This window comes from Centroberyx gerrardi, chromosome 19 (assembly GCF_048128805.1).
Source record: "Centroberyx gerrardi isolate f3 chromosome 19, fCenGer3.hap1.cur.20231027, whole genome shotgun sequence".
Lineage (NCBI taxonomy): Eukaryota > Metazoa > Chordata > Actinopteri > Beryciformes > Berycidae > Centroberyx > Centroberyx gerrardi.
The window spans coordinates 24778918-24787030 of NC_136015.1; positions in this window are offsets into that span (position 1 = coordinate 24778918).

The following is an 8113-nucleotide window of genomic DNA, read 5'->3' on the forward strand; positions in this document are numbered from 1 at the left end:
CTCGTCCTCACATGACCTCACATATGCTTCGCTTTCATTGCAGCTTAAAAAAAACCCAAAAAAAAACGCTTTTATCTCCACAAATACAGCAGACCAGTCAGCCAGTTGATGTACACACTGACACACACTCTGACTGACTGGCTGGTTGATTAAATGACTGGCTGACTGGTTGGCTGACTGGTTGATTAAATGTCCGGCTGACTGACTGATTGGCTGGTTGATTAAATGACTAACAGACAGACTGACTGATTGGCTGTGGCTGGCTGATTAAATCACTGACTGACGTATTCACTGGATGACTGGACCACTGGCTGGTTGTTTAACTGACTGACTGACTGACTGAGTGAGTGACTGGCTGGTTAACTAACTGACTGGCTGGTTAACTGACTGACTGGCTGGTTAACTGACTGGTTGTTTGATTAACTGACTGACTGATAATTAACTTACTGGCTGACTGGCTTGTTTATTGACTGACTGACTGATTGTCTGGCAGACTGGTTGATTGACTGACTGACTGATTGATTAACTGACTGATTGTCTGGCTGACTGACTAATTGACTGATTGGTTGATTAACTGACTGGCTGATTGTCTGACTGACTGGTTGATTAACTTACTGAGTGACTGACCGATTATCTGGCTGACTGATTGATTGTCTGGCTGACTGATTGATTAACTGACTGACTGGTTGATTAACTGACTGACTGATTGTCTGACTGACTGACACATTAACTGACAGACTGACTAATTGATTAACTGACTGGTTGTCTGGCTGACTGTTTCTCAGCAGTAACTGACTGTTTCTCAGAGCAGGAACAGTTTCAGTTTCTGTATTATTGCTCTGACTCGTTTTGTAAACACACTTCCTCCAGTTCCTCACGTCTGCAGCTCAGAGGAAAGTGATCAGGGAACTCTACCTGCTCACTCAATGTGAAGCGAACGCTCTCTCTCTCTCTCTCTCTCTCTCTCTCTCTCTCTCTCTCTCTCTCTCTCTCTCTCTCTCTCTCTCTCTCTCTCTCTCTCTCTCTCTCTCTCTCTCTCTCTCTCTCCTTCCCTCGCTCTCCCTCTCTTTAGAGTGTGAAAACACCTTCAGTTTGTTTTCTTTGGTCTGAACCACAGTGGAAAAGTTGACTTTGTCACATTTTTGTATTTGGTTTATTTAGGTTCGCACTGACCAATTACAAGAGCTTGTAAACAAAAGTCACATGACTCACAAGCAGCTTGTTTATTGGACAGAGTTTTGACATCGATGTGTCATCCTGCAGGTTGGAGATATTTGGGTTGGGGAGTCAAAACAAATCTGACTTGTCTGCTCTCTCTGCTGTAATTTACCTTCTTTGAGCATTTCGCCTCATCTGGACTCCAAATTTAACCTCACTTCATTTGTCCTGCCAGGCTTTCCAAGCATGAGGAACTGCTGGCTATCAGACGTCAACATCCACCGCCTCCTACCCATGATCCCTTGCATTTTGGGATGGTTTCCTGTAGTTGGTTTAGATTAACTTCTCACCACAGTTCTCTTGTTAGAGGGCTGAGACATTTCCAAAGGTCATTCTTCTCACCTGGACAAATGAACCAGCTGAAGGAGTTAACACTGCAGAGTTCAAATCAACCACTCAGAACATTGTGTGTTCACACTGTGAGCAACGTGATCAACAAAGTCCAGTTATTCCCTCCAGAGCAGAGCGACCAGGGAAACTCTCCTGATGTGGCGCTCAACAAGCTCGTCGGCCGTCAACAGAGTCCCACGCTGCCTTGTTTCCCTGCAGATGTGATTTTGTTTTCAGTTCCACCAAGAAAGTGCAAAATGGATGAAAAGTTGATTCCAGTCATTCAAAGCTTCCCACAACTTTTATTTGAAAGGCAACAGGAATAAACGTCTCAAAAACGAAGCTTGGAGAACTCTTGCATCCATCGCTGGGGTCGATGATGAACTTTGAAGTACGTTTTTTCTGTTTATTTTCCATTAACGCTACATAATTAACATTTGCTAGCTACCTAGCTATATTAACTCATCAAGACGATGACGACACCAAAGCAGTGAAAAATACATCAAAACGTTGTAGCTGCAGACCGCGACATAGAGACAGAGCATAAAATAAGCCACGCCCATCGTGGGGGAAACCACTGCACCGCTCTCCATTCACTTTGTGTGACTGAATGCACATCATTGTCATTATTGCCCAAATTAAACATGCCTAAAAGCTGTTGTGTGGTGGGATTCACAGACAACAAACTTAAAAACCATGAATTACAGTTTTTTGTTCTCCCGAGCAAAACAAGGAGCCGTTAAGAAGAAAAATGTGGATCCAGGTCGTAAGGAGAGAGGTGCTGACAGAGGCTCATGGTAGAAGAGGGGGAAACTTTGGGAACCCGAGAGTAAATACACTTATAATGTGGCCAGTATTTTGTCACTGGTCAGTTAAGTTACCAGTAATTATCTAGTTATATTCTTGTAAGATAACCTGTATGTTAAAATGTGTTTAAAAGCTGCATGCTGTGCTAACATTAGGCTGCTAAGCTAACATTACTGAGCCAGTTCCTCTCTATATAACAGATGAGTTGTGTTCATGTGGGTCTCAGGATAGTTTGCTCTGTATTGACTGTCAGTCCAGGTGCAAAAGAAATCTCACTGACTTGTTAGCTAACGTAAGATAGTTAACTTCGCAACAATCCACTTTAACAACCAATGTCACGTCAGCGTCGCTCAAACTTACACTCTGAAAAGCAGAGCTGTATTTTCAGATTTTCAAATATTAAGTGAAATTATTCAAGGTCAATTTATTATCTTACCTGGTGATTAAATGAAGTAGTGGTAAATCTCAAAGTATTTCACTTCAGGTCACTGTGTGGGATCATTTATCCAGCTTTATTGGAGTAATGAAAAAGGACACTGATGGAGGCCAATTAAGTTCATTTTTTTCAATGTACATTTCCCTCTCTGTTGGAGGCAGTGTGCCGAAATAATTCTTTGACAAAAACCTGTGAGGGAGAAGGAGTGCGAACGACACTCTGCGGGGTTAAGAAGCGAGTTCTGAATGACAGGAAAGTTTATATTTTATTTGTTTCTTAACCCGCAAAGTACCGTGCAAACTCCCTCTCTCTGCTAGGACCAAATCAACGGCATCTAGCGTCCCTTTAGGGGCCAAGTGTGAACGTACATTTAGTCTACACCTCCTCTCTCTCTCTCTCTCGCTTCATCTAAATGTGTAAAATGTCAATCATCCCAAGTTCATCCTCCATTGAATCTCTCTCTCTTGTCAAATTCTGCAGTCAAGGCCGCTGGAAAGCAGGATAATGATAAGCGTCCTGTATAGCTGCTGGCATGCAGAGCGCAGTGCAGCACTATCGCAGCATCACTGTCTGCTTTTTAGGTCAGAGACAGTGTGTGTATATGTGCACGCACACACACACACACACACACACACACACACACACACACGCATGCACGCACGACCTGGAATCCAGAGGTACAGTCCACACACACAAGCCACTCTCACACACTTTCTTTCACACACACACACACACATGTATACACACAGCCATGTCAGGACGGAACAGGACCTCAAACACGCCGCACTCATAAACCCCTCGCTCGCCCAGAGAGAGAGAGAGAGAGAGTTCAGTCACATCTCTCATCTATTAGTATTCTCTTTTTGTTTCTCTGTCTCGCTTTATCGTTCTCTGTCTCGCTTTCCCTCTCTCTCTCTGTTTTGTTCTCCCTCTCTCTTCTCTGTCTACCCTCTGTCTCTCTCTCTCTCTCACTCGCTCTTTTACCCCCCCCTCCTCCTCATTCTTCAAACCTCATCTCTCTCTCTCTTTTTTTATATCTTTTCCTCACTCTTTCAGTCTGCCCTCATTCTCTTACCTTTTCAGTTCAAATTGATTCATTTCAATTCAGTCGGTGCTTCAGAGTTTCCATATGTTGCCAAAGCAGAAGATGACAAAAATTATATTAATTAATGATATTTACTGCAGAATAATAACAACCAAATCAGAACCAAATTGCTGTGGACGATGTTATTCTTCATTCAGTATCGCTGCCCATTTCATTTGTAAACATCAGTGAATCGCTGTTAAATTAATTGTGATAGCTTGATATAATTACCATAAACAAACGAGTCCTCCATCTCGCTCCGGTAGTATTGTTAGTTCTAGTGTTTCTCCACATTAAGACTACATTTCCCATCAGCCCCGTTGCTTCCTGCCCCCCCCCCCCCCCCTCCTCCCCCTCCTCCCCCTCTCTGAAGAGGATCAACATGTTGGAAGTGATTTCTCCATCTTCCTTTCCCTCCTTCCACCATCTGCTGCCAGAAACTCTAGCTGCGTTCGTAATGGTTCACTCCCTCCCTCGCTCACTATTCCCCATGTAGTGTTTATCATATAGTGAACTATATGGGCAAATTTTGGACACTACAGTAAATATCATTGCGTCAAAAACAATGCGCTGGATATTCGTGTGACGCGCCCAGCATCACGTAAACAAACCAAGCATCATGACAGCAGGTTGAAATGGACTCAGCTCGTATTGATTTTGACAAGTTTTGAACATTAAATTACAAATAAATTGTTGAAATTCTAATCATGTGCAAGTGTGGTTTTGTCAACTTTGGTGCCGTCTGCTAATGGCAGCGAGCTGTTTTGGTTTGGTAAACAAGCTTGTGAGCTAATGACTAGCACAAGCTTTCATATCACCTCCTGTATCGGTGGATAAAGTCGTTAGCTGACCTGTAACGATGATTCCTGCAGTTTTGCTGCTCTTGGTTCAAAACGGAGGAACTCGAATGAGGTGTCTGATACGTCTTTTGTTGATTTGCCAACGCTGTCGACCGGTAAATAGACCAGTTTCTATTAGCTAACATGTTAGCTAGCTGCTGCTGCTTCTTCGGTAAGACACGATCACATTGCATTGTGGTATAAAGGAGAAATTGTAGGGTACACTGTCTGTTCACTACAATTTGTAGTGCATTGTGGGTATCTTATAGTGAATCAAATTAACCGTTGAGAATTTGAACACTAGTAGAAAATGATAGATACACTATATAGTGCACTATTTCTGTAACAGGGAACGGTTTCAGAGCTTCTTTCAGCTTTAGCTCCGTTTGCTCTGGAAGAACAGAACCTCTTCCTGTTTTGTGCCGTAAAGCGATCCAGCAGATTTCCCTCCAGATCCACCAGGTGGAGAAACTATGGAGGATGCAGAGTAGAGGCTGATGGAGGCTGACAGGCTGACCGCTGATGGACTGGTTTGTTTATGATAATTACACCAATGTCTGAAATGTAACGTGGTATTGATTTATTGATGTTAAAATGCGACGTGTAGCAGCTTTACGATGCGGCGCCTCTCTCTGGTTTACAGCTTCGTACTGAACCCGAACGCAGCCCGGTCCGTTTCTCCGGCTTCTGTCCGCTGTGTCGAGTGAATTTCTGCGTTTTTCCGTCAGTCACGTTGGTCGAATACTCTGCCATGTGAACCCTCCATCTTCCTGTCCTCCTCCTCTCTCTCTCTCTTCTCTCTCTTTCTCTTGTTCGCTTTCTCAGTTTGCCTTGACTACCAGACTCTTTTTCTCTCTCTTTATCGCTCTGTCTCTCTCTCTGTCTCCCCTCCTTCGTCATCCTCTCAATCTACCCTCTCTCTTTTCTCACTCTCAGTTCCCCCCCTCCCTCTTTCTCTCTCTCTCTCTCTGTGTCTCTCTTTCTCGTTCTCTCATTTGCTTTCTACCTCTCTCTATCTCCGCCACTGACTCTATATCCCTCCCTTACGCCTGTTTTCTCCTCTGTCCCACATCTCTCTCTCTCTCTCTCTCTCTCTCTCTCTCTCTCTCTTTCTGTCTCTTCTCTTTTACTCTCTCTCGGTCCCATACCTCCCTCCCTCTCTCATTCTTTCTCTCTATCTCTGTGAAAGGAGGTCCGTTACACAATTGTATCGAGGCTATTGAGGTCTTGGGTGCACAAAGACTGTATTCAAACACTGTGCTATTTTTCAGGAACCGGGCTCAGTTCAGAATCACACTTACCATCTGCTCTGCTCTCTATGTGTGTGTGTGTGTGTGTGTGTGTGTGTGTGTGTGTGTGTCTGGCTGGAGTCCTCTCTCACCTGAATACAGATCCCATTCAAATCGGCGATGGACTGGAATCTCGAGGGGTCGAAACTTTTGAAACAATTGTGATATTTCAATAGTTTGACGTTTCAAAGGTATGTGGACTTGGATTTGGGGTGTATTGTCCCTTTAACTGATGCGCACACACACACACACACACACACACACACTTCGACCCAGTCTTCACACTTGACTTACATTTATTCTTTAACCTCTTACCCTAATAATAATTAGGAACCTTGTTTCTAACCGTTAAACCCTTAAAGAAAAACCTTTTCCCTGGAAATCCTGTAACTGTAAGAACTGCTGGACCTCATAAGTAGAGTAAAACCTGGTCTCACACACACACACACACACACACACACACACACACACACACAGTGCCAACCATGTGGGTCTATTTGGGTCAGAGCTGAAATGAAAGTGTTGTTGCAGGAACAGACAGTTACACCAACACAGAGCCTCTCTGAAACGCTGCTCTGTGTGTGTGTGTGTGTAGTGTGTGTAGTGTGTGTGTGTGTGTGTGTGTGTGTGTGTGTTTTCTGCTCCACTCCTCTTGTCGGGCCACTTTTGGACAAGTGCGTCAGTGTTTCTTTCTTTTGTCCTGTCATGTTTATTCTTCAGTGTATACCTATGTTTCTGTGTATTATTAACCTATATTAACACTGTAAGCGGTGGAAAAAAAAAACCCTTCCTGACTCCCTTCATCAAACACACAGCAGCCGTTTGAATGTGTCACATCTAACTAGCGCGGCGTGTTTTCCTTTACGTTGCCGCGGCGCCGCCGGGTCGCCGGAGCAACATGCAAACTCCCATGTGTAATGTAGCGTAGTTTTGAAGAATAATTTCCTCAGTGCAAGCTGCAGCAGAGCCAGGCTGTCAGCAGATGTACAGACGTGCGGCGCATAAACGTTATATAACGTTGTTCGCATTTATTTTAGCCCTGTTGGGGCAGCAGATGGGCGGGGCTTAACCACACCAAGACACTTATACACCCGTCTGCTACTTAAAGGACCGATAAGTAAAGTTTTTACTAAGTTACTGTCCCGTAGCACAAAATGAGGTAACACTTTACAATGAGGGTCACTAAGTTAAGGGTTAGTTAATGCTTAATAAGGGTTAGTTAATGCTTAATAAGCATTAACTAACCCTTAATTAACAGTTAACTAATGTGTAATTTACTAATGGTGTTCATGTTAACTAAGGTATTAATTTATACATTATTTAATAGTTTATTATTATTCTATTAAAGTATAAATTAATACCTTAGTTAACATGAACGCCATTAGTAAATGATTACCAGACACATTAGTTAACTGTTAATTAAGGGTTAGTTAATGCTATTAAGCATTAACTAACCCTTAACTTAGTGACCCTTATTGTAAAGTGTTACCCAAAATGACCTTATTGATCAATACTAATGACTCAGTGATTCCTGTCAGCTGCTCAGATTTCTTTCAAAACTCACTTCCTGCCTCGTTCTCCATGTTGGAAGATAAACTCTCATCTACTGGCATTTTCAACTGTTCAGCGACGGAGGACGGTGCTGCGAGCGAGCGACTGACATCGCAACGCCCACAAAGCCTAAGGCCGAGAGCAGATGGGAGTTATTTTTGCTCTTGCAGAAACACAAAACGCAATTATCTAATTAGCACTGGCTATAGCTAACCTGAAGTAACAAAGAGGATAACGTTGCTGGAAAATAAAAACGAACAACAGAAAGTTAGCGACTGCTCAGCTTGGTGTTGAAAAAGGGGGATGAGGAGCTCGATCTGGAAGGGAGGATGTGGCTAAAGTTAATGTTTCTCACCGGGAAACTGTAGAGGCCGCTGACTCATTTGTTTTCTCTGTCATTGATGTAACTCTCTAACACTTTCAACTTGGAGCGTCCGAAGCGAGAGGTGCGTAGTCTGAAGGAGGCGCGCCTGTCCCGACCAAACCTCGTTGAAAATAACAGAAAAAAGGCGCCGGCACGTTCAAAAAAGCTTCTTATGTGATAGGTATGTAATAGATT